Raw genomic sequence first — 13,886 nt, forward strand, 5'->3', positions numbered from 1 at the left:
ACAAGGCAAATACTGTTTTCCTGGAAACTGAAACGTCACTTATTATTAACACTTTAGGCCACACAGCGCCAGGGCATTGCAAGCGCACTTGCTTCTGAACCCCAGCAAGGCTCAAACTGGGAAAGTCTGATCCTGTACCGAGGCCGACCCTTTCGTGGGAGGCATAGACAGGGCCTTTTCCATGGAAAATGGGTTCCTAAGTGAGTTCTCTGAAAGGAGGAAAGTTGGTCTTTTCTTCTAGCGGTGTTTTCTCCCCAGTACATCTAAGGCCTTGGCATTTCCTTGGAGGGAAGCTCCTGCCCCAGCCCACTCTGTCTGAGTCACCTCCCCTGTCTTCCCCCTGTCTGTGGTGACTGTGCCACCAACCAACGAGGGAACCGCAATGACGCGTAAGCCCAGCTCAGCCACGGCACACACGGACAGCTGTGGACTTGGGGAGGAGACAGGCTAAGGAGGAACCTCCAGACTCAGGCAGATGCTTTTTTGTTATGAAGGGTCGGGTAATGCCTATCGGGGATCAGTGCGTAGGGTAAGCTGTTAGGTCGGATGTTTGTGCTCTGTGACTCATAGCCTGAGGTGAATTCTACCATCAGAGAGTCATTCCTTTGCCTTTGGCTAAGAAGCTCCGGTTTTACATACAGTAGAGCCTTATTCATAATGAACACTGTGGCTTATGAGCTTGTCAGAATGACCACCTACCCCGGAGATCATTTAATCCAGACACTGTGTATCTATAGATCACACACTGGTGGCTCAATTTCCTTAACTATATTTTATTATGAACGTATTAAATGAGCCTACCTGACTAGCCCAAACAATAGGAAAAGGAGATTAAAGAACGCAATAATGAAACCTTAAGGATATTAGTTCTCAGGAACGATTCTCCTGGTGTAGTCAGCAGGCCCTCAGCAAACCAACAATCCCACCAAAGTTGCTCCTGGAACCTGGAGCAACCGGTACCTGAAGCCTCAGCTGGAGCCCAAAGCCTTGAAGCTTTCCCTGGAGCACTTCTCTCTAGGAGTGTCTCTGGAAGTGTTGATGAACAGCCAAAACAACCCCAAGTTCTTTTTCTCCAGCCTCCTGTTTTGGATATATATATATGTATACTTTCAGAGTCTCTACTAGGATGTTTTCAGCTGGCAACATCCAAGGTCCCCCACGAAGTGGTTCAACTTCTAAGGGGGTAAACATCCTGCTCTCTCACAAGTCTGTTACCCATCCCACACTTGGGATCAACACACACACACACACACACACACACACACACACACACACACACACACACACACACACACACCCTGAGAAACAAAACAATTTGTCTAAGGTAACGTTAAAGCAGGGACACAATCCAAAATAACAAAGCAGTGTGGTTTGCAGCTCTTGGCGAACACAGGGACACCTGCCGCAGGAGAGGCCACCATCAGAACTAATGGCTGCTGAGCCAGAAACGACTTCAAAACCCTGCTCCTGGGCACTGAAGAGATGGATGGCTCAGCAGTTAAGGGCCCTTTTTGGCTCTTGTGGGTGACCCAAGTTCAGTTCCCGACACCTACTTGGTAGCTCACAACCATCCATAACTCCATAGGTTCTACACATGCACATGGCACACACAGACTTCAGAACACTGATAGACAGAAAATAAAGAAATCTAAGAAATAACAAGTATTGTTTAAAAAAAAAAAAAAAGGTATTGTTCTTATAGCCCAGTGTGGTGCTGTGTGCCTGTAATTCTAGTGTTCAGACAGCGGAAAGATGTTGCGTTGGAGGCCATCCTGATCTACATAGTAAATCCAGGCCAGCCTGGACTACACAGGGAAGCCCTCTGTGTTGGTGATGTTTCTCTTGCTGGGATAAACTACTAAGACCAAGGCAACTTATAGAAGAAAGAGCTTATTTGGGCTGAAGCTTCCAAAGGAATAAGGAAACTGAGAGTCCGGGTCCTTAGCTGCAAGCACAAAGCAGAGACGGGGAGCTGGCAAGTGGGCTAAGGCAATAGAAGTCTCAAAGTCAACCATGCTCCGTGAGGCAGGCAGAGCTCTGTAAGTTCGAGGCCAGCCTGGTCTACAAAGTGAGTCCAGGACAGACAAGGCCTAACAGAGAAACCCTGTCTTGGGGAAAAACAAACAAACAAAGAACCCCCCCCCCCAAAAAAAAACCAACGGAAAACAAAGTCTCAAAGCCAGTGACATTTCCTCCAACAAAGCTGCACCGTTTAAAAAAATTGAACACTAATTTTTTTTTTAACCTCTGATAGTGAACTAGCATCTTAACAAAAAGTGATTCAAAGGGATGATTTCAATAGTTACATAAAATTTCATTATGACTGTGTCATGATGTTTAATCGTTTCCGTATTAGTTGATTTCATTGTTTTCTATTTGTTACCTCTTTTGTTGTTTTGTTTTTGGTTTTTTTGGGGGGGACAGGGTCTCATATAGCACAGGCTGGTCTTGCCCTTAAGCTCTTCCTGCTTCGGTCTCCTGGGTGCTGGGATTCTAGACGTGTGCTAAGTCCTCAATAGTCTTTGCCAAGCCCGATTCCCCGCACACACACCCTGTGACCTCCCTGCCAGCAGTTCTGTGTCAGCACCAGCATCATGGTGTCCACACCAGCATCCAATATAGTATTTTTGGGAAACTGCTGATATCCACATGACCCAGAGGCATAAGCTGTGTCATCTGTCCAGATGAACCCCCCACTTCCTGGAACAACTCCCCTGGAAGTAACTGAGAACCAGAAGAAGCCTGGCCAGGGATGTCCCAGACAGAGGTACCAACCACAGGGGAAGTGGGGAATATGGCATCCTAGACACTGCGAAACACCCAAAAGCACTGCATTTGGCCTCCAATTACAACAGCCCATTGTAAACCAGGGACCACATATATTTTTCATCCCCCATCATTTTTTCATTCAGGAACAGCAGGAGGCTTGTTTTGAGTATGTCAGAGGCCCAAAGCACAAAATTCTAGGAGCAGTTCACAGACAGTACCCTGTTCCTCATCAGTGTAAACACAATGGATGGCACTTAGTGACATAATAAGAAAGAAAAAAACAAACTGGGCAGTGGTGGCCCTTAGTCCCAGCACTTGGGAGGCGGAGGCAAGCGGATCTGATCTCTGAGTTCAAGGCTAGCCTGGTCTACAGAGTGAGTGAGTGAGTTTCAGGATAGCCAGCACTAAACAGGAAAAACCCTGCCTTGAAAAACAAAACAGAAGAGCACACAAATGAAGGATAAATAAATAGCCAGGCATGCCGGGCAGTGGTGGCACACGCCTGTAATCCCAGCACTCGGGAGACAGAGGCAGGTGGATCACTGTGAATTCGAGGCCAGCCTGGTCTACAAAGTGAGTCCAGGACAGCCAGGACTACAAGAGAAACCCTGTCTCGAAAAAAACAAAAACAAAAACAAAATTTAAAATATATATATTAAGTAAATAAATAACCAGGCAGACAAAGACAAAAGAAAATTAGCCTCATTCTTGACTGTACCCAAGTTCGTTCATTAAATTGCCTTGCTACAGAAGGAATACTTACCGGCCCTCAGCTCACCAGGATTCTGCTTTTCAACTCTATGATAATTCAAAAGCAGTTCAACATAGAAACTTACTTTAGACTTTTAAACTTTTTTTTTTTTTTTTTTGGTCTTTTCTCAGACTGATGATGTAATCCTCTTTGTCTCTGTTGTTGTTTATTTATTTACTTATTTTGACATAAGATCTCACTATGTAGTTCAAACTGATCTCAGCTATGCTAAGTAAGCCCAAGTTGGCTCAAACTCAAGATCTTCCTGCTTCTGTCTCTTGAGTGCTGGTCTGCGGGTGTGCATCACCACCTCTGTGACACTCTTTCAGCTGGACGCAGTGCAGTGAGTCACAGCACTCAGTCACCCAGACATCAGGAAGGGAAGCAGTGTCACATCCCTTTGCTGAGCCGTGGCGTTCCATAGCATTAAACGCATCTTCAATTGATAGTGGGTTTACGGAGCTACAGCCCCACTGTAAGTCGGGGTGCATTTCTATGCTTTCAGTCACCATTTCCCTCATTCATTAACAGATCGCGCCAGGAGTGCCAAGCATAAAGTGCTGTGAGCAATTCACAGACTTTGCCCTCCTCAGTGTGGACACAACAAACTTGGTAAAGGCTATTGCCACAGCTTTTTTTTTTTTTTCTCCAGCACAGCAGACCCCTTCCATCCCAGTGCTTCAGGAAAGTACATCTCTCTAGAATCTAGAGTCTAGATGCTCAGCAAGCCTGTTGCATGGACCAGAGCCCAGATTCCCTGCTTCCCGCCAGTGGGATCAGCCCTGCCTTCCTCTTAGAGAACTGAGGCTTCAGAGAGCCTTTCTTTCTGGAACTGTAGGGGTTTGGGTGGAGCTGGATAATGACTCAGCCCTGGGAGCAGGCAGGACCTAACCTGTTGGAGAGAGATAAGGGCCCCTCCTTGCCTCTCATACCCATTTCCCTCCCTTTTCTACTCCCCCCCCCCCTTCCTAAATTGTTATTCCTGGAAATTAGGTTTTCCTTTTATTTTGTGCGGGGGTGGGGGGGGGTGGTAAAGGGGACTGGAGGAGGCATAACCTTGGCCTGGGGATGTCTGAGAAACTGCAGGTCCAGAAACAATAGCTGTGGTATCCAGTGCCTAACACTGTGCAGGCTTCTGGTCACATCTGCCCCACAGGTCACAGAAGGCACCATCGGATCGGTAGTCAAGAGTACCTGCAGGGCCATTACCAGGCCCACTTGGTCCCATCCCTTGTGTGCTACACCAAAGAGACCCTGCTGGGCTGTGAGAGTAAAGGACCACATTTCCTCCCAGGGACTGGGGGTGGGGTCGGTGGGGTGGGGTCGGTGGGGTGGGGGGGGGGGGGGTTCCTCCTCACCAAGCCACATCCCAGCAGGACCGCAGCTGGCAGGTCCTGCCTTCCTGCCCACCCCACCCCCATCTTGTGGAAGAGTAGCAGGAAGATTCTGAGTCCTAAACTAGGCCAGCCTCATTCTAAGAAATCTCCTTTACAACCTAGATGGAAACTATTCAGGAAAAGAAAAAAAAAAAAAAAAATCCAGGTGATCCTGAAGATGAGCTGGCCCTGGGGAACCTGGAAATTCCCTAACCACCCCAGCCCTCCCTATGTAGACTTATTTTTCCCTTTCCGGTTTCTCATTCTTATTTATTTATTTATTTTTAAAGATTTATTTATTTATTTATTTATTTATTAAGTATATAGTGTTTTGCCTGCCTGCACACCAGAAGAGGGCACCAGATCTCATTATAGATGGTTGTGAGCCACCATGTGGTTGCTAGGAATTGAACTAAAGACCTTTGGAAGAACAAGCAGTGTTCTTAACCTCTGAGCCATTTCTCCAGTCCCCTCTCATTCTTTTTTAAAAAGATTTATTTATTTATTATTTATTTATACAGAATTCTGCCTGCATGTGCCTACATACCAGAAGTGAGCACCCCATCTCATTATAGATGGTTATGAGCCATCATGTGGTTGCTGGGAATTGAACTCAGGACCTTTGGAAGAACATCCAGTTCTCTGAGCCATCTCTCCAGCCCTTTTTGTTTGTTTATTTGTTTGTTTTTCAAGACAAGGTTTCTCTGTGTAGCCTTGGCTGTCCTGGACTTGCTTTGTAGACCAGGCTGGCCTCAAACTCACAGAAATCAGCCTGCCTCTGCCCCCTGAGTGCTGGGATTACAGGGGTGTGCCACCATGTGGAGCTAGGCAGAAACTGGTTTTTGTTGTTGTTGTTTGGTTTTTGTTTTTGTTTTTGTTTTTGTTTTGTTGTTGTTGTTGTTTTGTTTTTTGTTTGTGTGTGTTTTTTTTTTTTTTTTTTTTTTTTTTTTGGACAGGGTTTCTCTGTGTAACAGCCCTGCCTGTCCTGGACTCACTTTGTAGACCAGGCTAGCCTCGAACTCACAGCTATCCTCCTGCCTCTGTCTCCCAAATGCTGAGAATAAAGGCGTGTGCCACCACACCAGGTTTAGGCAGAGACTCGATCCCAGCTGTAGATCAGTCCCCACATGAGGACAGAATTGAGAAGCCCTACAAAGAAACCACTACACCAGGGTTTCAGTTTCTCTTCTGTTCTCTGATTAGCTTGGGGCTGCCCACAACCCATCAAGCTAGGCTTTTCACCGTCACCCTGAGGCTGGCAGGGGCCTAGAGGCCTCTCCTTACACAGCAAGCCCCACCCTTGGGAGAGGCTGCTTGTTGCTAGGTGGAACAGTTTGCCACAGAAATTAAAAGCAAGGTGAAGAAAGCCCTACCAGCTTCAACAGCAGAGCTAAGAACTAAGGTAAGGGAGGGAGGGGGTCGTGCTAGGCAGAGGTGACTACGGACTTCCTGAAGCTAAAATTGGGAGAGAAGGCGAGGACACATCTACCAAGTCCACTGTTGGGTTCCTTCAACCGACCAGAAATTCCCAGGGCGAATTAGAAGTTTCTGAGGCTGGGAGCTACCATGCAGTGTCTTCCAGAAGCACCAGTTGAGGAGACAAACCACACTTTCCTGCTGGAGAACTACTGTAAGGAAGCAAACTAGTAACAAAAGCTTTTACCAAGTGATGTTCATGTTCCTTGCGTCCACACTGGCTGGGGCAAAGTCTGTGAAATGTTCATAGCACCTTATGCTCAGCATTCCTGGTGCAATCTGTTACAGTAACTTTGCATTTGTAACAAGCTCTTAGTCACTTGATGCCATAAATCAGGGACTATACCTTCAACTGGCAAGTTATTCCCCTCCTCCAAAAGAGGAGAGACACCTGGGGCTCAGCTGATACAGGCCCTTACCCCACGCCTGACAGCCTGAGTAGAATCCCCAGGACCTGCAAGTTGTTCTTTGACATACGTCGCCTCCCCCAACAAACACACACCAATAAGTAGATAAATTCAATTCAAGATAAAATAAAAGAGGACACCTTGAACCCTGGATCAGTTGCATCATTTGTAGCTCCTGAGATAAATCAGAAAATGCATGCCCGTGGTTCCAATTTACTTCATCTTGGAAACCTGAGATGCCAAGCTTTGAGGACCCTGGTGTGGTGCCTTTCGCCTGCAGTCCTAGCACTTGAGAGGCTGAGGCGGAAGGGAGCTGGGCTTTATGTGAAACCTCAAAACAAACAAACAAAAAAAAAGCAAGCAAAAGGCATGGTTCTCTTCAAAGCACCTGGGTTTCTAGAACTCTGCAAGAACTTAATAAAGTTGTTGTTGAGTAGACAGGAACGCCTCTGGGCATGCTCAGTTCACACCATAAATTGTTACCTGAAATTAAAACGTCACTTTGGAGGTGTAGTAATGTAAAGAAGTATTTCTTTTTTTCTTTTCTTTTCCCCCTTTTGAGACAGGGTTTCTCTGTGGAGCCCTGGCTGTCGGGGAACTCCCTCTGTAGACTATGCTGGCCTGGAACTCACAGAGATCAGCCTGCCTTTGCCTCCCAAGTGCTGGGATTACAGGCACAGGTTGCCTATGTAGCACTGTCTCCAGACAGGCCTGGGGTGCTTTTTCTTCTGTGCTGTCTCCTGAAAGGAGGTGAGGGTGGGAGGGAAAGGTGGTGTGTTGTGGTTATTTTATCAGTATGGCCTAATAATAATAGATAATAAACATTATTAGGCCTAAATTATTATTACAGCAGTATTTTCCAACCCGCTAGCAATCAATCAAGACACAGACACCTGTCATATGTTTAAATAGCCTTAGTTAACCTGGGACAGGGCAGATATTAATCCCCTAAACTACTTCCCATAGTGGGGCAGGTATACCTGCCCCAACCTCATGCCATCTGGTCCTAATAACTTCTATCAAGCTATCTCCCATCCATAATCCCAAATACTTGCTAATTATCATCATCTGGACCAAGTCTCCATCCACACCGACCATGTGCTTCTCCTCCACCTAACCCATGGTGCAGCCTTCTTCCTCCTCTCTTCTCCAGTCTCTCTCCTCCCAAGATTCTCATATTCTCTCTCTCTCTCTCTCTCTCTCTCTCTCTCTCTCTCTCTCTCTCTCTCTCTCTCTCTCTCTCTCTCCCCACCCCCCAACCTTAGCCACGCCTATCCTATTTGCCCTGCCCCCAGGTGTGATGGCCTTTTATTGGTCAAACAGGTTAGGCCTAGGTACAGGTGGGGCAGAGACAGCAAGCAGTAATTAGCATAAATATACATCAGACCAATCTCCAAGAGTGGTGACAGTGAGTGGTTAGCCGCATCTCTGAGACATACTAGTGAGTAGCTGGGTGTGGTAGCATAGGCCTGTGATCGCTACACCTGAGACCTTCTGGAGTTCAAGGTCATCCTCCACTACCTATTAAATTGAAAGCAACCTGGACTACATGAGAGATGGTGCCCTTGTCAAAAAGAACCCTTGCTGCATGTGATAGTTAGTTAGTTACTTTTTTTTTTTTTTTTTTTTTTTTTTATCAACTTGACATCTTTTCTCAGATGATGCTAAGTTGAGAAAGCGCCTTCATCGTTCTGTCCTGGAATCAAATGTGTGGGGACTTTTTATTTGTCTGTTTGTTTGTGGAGAGCCAGCCAGTAAGCAGCATTTTTCCATGGAGTGTTTCAGAGTCTATCTTCTGGTTCCTGCCTTGAGTTCCTGCCCAACTTCCCTCAGTGATGGACTGTGACCTAGACGTGTAAGAGCAAATAAAACCTTTCCTTTCCCAGAGTTGTTTTATCACAGCAACAAAAATCAAATCAGAACACCACATAACCCTGGAGGCCTGAGTTAAAACCCCCAGCAACCACATAAAAAGCCAGACTCCAGTACCCATGGCCTCCATGCTGGGGAAAGTAGACAGCAAGATTACTGGAGCTTTGTGGCCCCCAAGCTCCAGGTTCAGTAAGACTTTGTCTCAGGGGGCTGAAGAGATGGCTCAGTGGTTAAGAGCATTTGCCCCTCTTCCAGAGGTCCTGAGTTCAATTCCCAGCAACCACATGGTGGCTCACAGCCATCTGTAATACGATCTGGTGCCCTCTTGTGGTGTGCATGAAGACAGTGTACTCATATAAATAAAATAAATCTTAAAAAAAAAAAAGACTTTGTCTCAAGGGAATAAGGGAGAGCGATGGAGGTGGACACCTCATAAGTCCTACTCTGGCCTCTGCATACCAGATATGAGCGTTCATATGTACATACATACCATACCATAATACACACACACACAGAGAGAGAGAGAGAGAGAGAGAGAGAGAGAGAGAGAGAGAGAGAGAAGATAAAGGAAAACAGTTCCAGCCCTAAGGATGGCTACAGTTGGCCCCGTAGAGGTAACATTTGTGACTTTCAACTGATTCTCCTGGCTGACTTTTAAAGGTGTGGCCTGAGTTTTCTGGAAGAGCACATGAAATTATGTGGCAGCTGCAGAGATGTCCCTACAGGACCTCTGTCTGAAATAGCCTGTTATACTTTGTAGGTTTTTAATATTGTTTTTATTTTTACTTTTTAAACTTTTTATTTACTTTTATTTTATGTGCATTGCTGTTTTGCCTGCATGTATGTCTGTGTGAGGGTATCAGCTCCTCTGGAACTGGAGTTACAGACAATGGTGAGCCACCATGAGGGAGGCTGGGACTCTGGAAGAGCAAAGAGTGCTCTTAACGACTCAGCCATCTCCCCAGTACCTTGTGTTGTTTTTCAAGACACAGTTTCTCTGTGTAGCCCTAGCTGTCCTGGACTCACTTTGTAGACCACACTGGCCTTGAACTCACAGAGATCCACCTGCCTCTGCCTCAAGCAGTAGTGCTGTAAACAGGTAACCATCTGACAGACTCTAACAAATAACTCAGGTTTTTTTAATGGAGCATAACATGAGGACAAATGGCATCTGACTGAAGATGCAGGAAGCATTCTAGTCACGTGCTTAGCTTTCTATATAACATGTTTAAGTCATTAAGAACCAAGCTGGGGCTGAGGAGACAAGATGGATGTCAGTACAGGGAGGGCTTCACTTACAAACTGACTTTGGTCCCAGGAACCAGTTGTGGTGGAACATGCTTGTAATTCCAACCCAGAGGAGGCAGAGACAGGGGGATCACTGGGAATCCCTGCCTGCCTAGCCTACTTGATGAGTTTGAGGCCAGTAAGAGGCCCTGTCTTGATTTTTTTAAAAAAATGTGGATAGCTGCTGAAAAACAACACCTGAAGTTAGCCTTTGGCCTCCACATGCACACACGATGTACACATGATTCCCCCACAAAACCTAGTTGAAGGACCAGGCTTGTATCTCAGCGTGTGAGGGGCCTTGGCATGGGAAGACACTGACTCTTTTGGAGATAGCCAGTTCTTAGAAACAGCACGACATACCTTTGATATACAGGCTAGCCAATCTAGAGGCATCCTCTCCCATCTGGCCTGCACACCCCAGGAGACAACACTCTTCTGCTCTTTAGTCATCTCTTAGTCACCCCAGGGCCAGGCACAGGCAACTAGGGACCACCCCTAAACCTTAGAGCCCCCATGGACAATCCCAGACCATCTCCCGTACCTGCCTAACCCTTTCCTGTACAAACCTCACTAACACTAGTTTTCTCCTTCCTCATGTCTTAGACTTCTTGACCACCCCAAGGTTCTCCCCCATGGGGCTGTGTGTGTGTCAAGGCTCTAGACATGTGAGTCCAGTGGACTTTGTCTGTATCTTGCCTGCATCTCTTCTCATGAGTGTATCTGGACTATCCCATGAGAGAGTCCCAAACACAGCTTCTCCAGGCTTGTTTTTGTTTCCTGGATTTCTGAGCCTTGCTTAGTGAGCGAAGCTGCCAGATACCGAACACTGAATGAAGGGACTATCTGTGCACATTATAAGGAAATTGATAGCATAAAAACACAGGTTTGGTTTTGTTTGGTTTTCAGACAGGGTTTCTCTGTGTAGCCCTGGCTGTCCTGGAACTCACTCTGTAGATGAGGCTGGCCTCAAACTCAGGGATCTACCTGTCTCTGCCTCCTTAGTGCTGGCATTGAAGGTGTGAGCTATCATCTCCTGGCTGAAAAAACATAGGTTTTAAAATAAAATGTCATCATTATTATTTTATTTGTTAGTGTTCCCAAGGGCTGGAGAGACGGATCAGTAGTTAAGCGCATACACTCTCGCTGAAGACCTAAATTCTGCTCCCAGCACCTACATCAACAACCACCTGTTAACTCCAGGTCCAGGGAATCTAATGCCCTCTTCTGGCCTCCTTGGGCACTGCATGCACCTACACAAGCCCACACATAGGCACATAATGAATAAAAAAAATTTTTTTTGAGACAGAATTTCATTCTGTAGGCCTGGCTGGCTCTTGTGGAACTTGATGTGTAGACCAGGCTGGCCTTGAACTCAGAGAGATCTGCCTGCCTTATTTTATGTATAAGAGTGTTTGCCTGCTTGTATGTCTGTGTCCTTTATGCATGCCTGATGAACGCAACCCTACCAAGCCTGGGAGCCAGAGGAAGGTGTCTGATCCCCTGGAACTGGAGTTGTCGGTGACTGTGAGCTGCCATGGGGGTGGGGGGTGGGAGACAATTCATATTCGCTGCAAAAGCAGCAAGTGACCTTAACTGCTGAACCATCTCGCCAGACCTGAGACGCCACAGCGTGATGATAGTAATAGCAGCAGCTGGAGAGATGGCTCAGTGGTCAAGAGCTCCTCCTCTCTGACAGAGGCCCCAAGGGCGGTTCCCAGCATCCACACACTTGCAACTCTACCTTCAGGAGCTCTGACTCTGTCTTCCAACCTCCACAGGCACCTGACCTCATGGATGCACGCCCCCCCCACGCACATCACACATGTGCACACAATTAAAAATCTATCTGAAAACAGTAGCATCACCAGCAACAGCAATAATACTAATATCTACAAGGTATTGGTACTGTTATATCATTGTGACCAAAATCCCTGATGGGAGATTTCTAAGGGCATTCAAGTCATCATAGACACATTGAGTTCAAGGCCAGCCTGGACTACAGGAGTCTCAAAAAACAAAAACAAAAAGGAAGTGGAGGCATAGTGGTCTACACCTTTTATCCTAGCACTGGGGAGGCAAAGGCAGGTGGATCTAAGCAGTGAGAACTTTCAGGAAGAGAGGGAGAGAAAGAGGGAGAGGGAGGGGGAGAAGAGGGAGGGAGAGGAGAGGGAGAGGGAGGAAAGGGAAGGGGAGGGGGAGAGCAAAAAAAATTGTAAAAAACTGTCTGGGTGTGGTGGCACATGCCTTTGATCTCAGCACTCGGGAGGCAGAGGCAGGCGGATCGCTGTGAGTTCGAGGCCAGACGATCTATAAAGCGAGTCTAGGACAGCCAAGGCTACACAGGGAAACCCTGTCTCGAAAAACCAAATATATATATATATAGTGGATCTTGAGTTAGTGATTTTTTTTTACTGATGTTAAAATATAGCATTGCCTCAACCTTTTACTCAGCCCTTGCTGTTTTTTCTTCTGTTTGATTTAATCTATTGGTGACACTTTATCTACTTTTTCTACCATTGTTTGTTTTCTTGAGACAGGGTCTCACAATGGGGACTGTGGTGCCCTAGGACTTACTATGTAGAAGAAGCTGGCCTCAGACTTTTGGCAATTTTCCAGCCTTTCTTCAGCGTGAGCCACCACTCCGAGTATTTTCCACTGCCGTTTTTGTTTGCTTTACTTAGCTCTTTTTTTTTTTTTGTATTTTAAGATTTGCGTTAATTTATTTATTTTCTGGAGGGCACCTTGTGCTTGTTGAGGTTAGAGGGAGAGAAGGCAGCCTGTAAGAGTCAGTCTTCTCCTTCTGCCCTGTGGGTCCCGTAGCTCAAACTCAGGTCATCGGCCTGGCAGCTACAGCCTTTACCTCCAGAGCTGTTTCACTGGCCCTTCATTGAGCTTTAATTTCCAAATTTCCCAGCCTCCCAAGTGCTAGGATAAAGGGCATGAGCCACCACACTCAGGTAAAAACAGATGTGTAATTCTTATTTACTTTTTTCTCTTTTTCCTTTCTTTCTTTCTTTTTCTTTTCTTTCTTCTTTCTTCTTCTTCTTCTTCTTCTTCTTTTTTTTTTTTTTGGTCTCAATTTGTAGCCTTGGCTGCCTGGAACTTGCTATGTAGACCAGGCTGGCCTTGAATTGACAGAGATCTGCCTGTTTCCTTTCCTCAAGTGCTAGGATTAAAGATGTGTTACACCATTCCCAGATCTAAAATTTTCAAAAGAAAGAAAGAAATATTCTTATTTTATTATTATTATTTTTTTTTTACTATAACACCAGGGGGGAAATGGAAAAAAAATGTAAAGTATGAAACTAAAAATTAATTATGGTAAAAGTGACTATAATAAATAAATGAAATAAAGGAAGGGTTCAGAGAAAGGAGGAAAACATGGAAAGAAGATACCTGGGGAAGGGAGGGGAACAACGAGGAGGGGTAAGGTGCCCAACGATTTTACATCTTCTCGTTGCCAATCCTAAGTGAATTTCCTCATAGTGGCCACTAGAGGGTAGCCAAACCCCACGTAGTTGAAATGTTGAATGGCTGCTGCCAATTGAGGAGAAATAGAAATGCTGCTAGCAGCAGGTTCAGGAGATCCAAGCTGAAGTCAAAGCCTGTCTTGTGCTCCTTCCTTTCTCTCCAGGGTCCCGCACTAAACCCAAGACACAATCGGAGCATCCTAGGTGTCCACAGGAACGTAGGGATGCCCTAGTGTCCTCCACATGGTACGTGTCTGCTTCTATCCACCCACATACACAAGGTGTCCTCAATACACCAAGCCCCAAAACTGCACCTTGCTCCTTAGGATCATAGTAAAATACACAGTGGTAGCTGGGGAGATGGCTTAGTGATTAAACACTGGTCATCAAGGGGTGAAAACCGGAGTCCAGATCCTAACTGGTGGTTGAACAAGATGCCCCATCTGCAATCCAACCTCAGAAGGCAAAGGCAAGG

Source organism: Acomys russatus, chromosome 1 (genome assembly GCF_903995435.1).
Source record: "Acomys russatus chromosome 1, mAcoRus1.1, whole genome shotgun sequence".
NCBI lineage: Eukaryota > Metazoa > Chordata > Mammalia > Rodentia > Muridae > Acomys > Acomys russatus.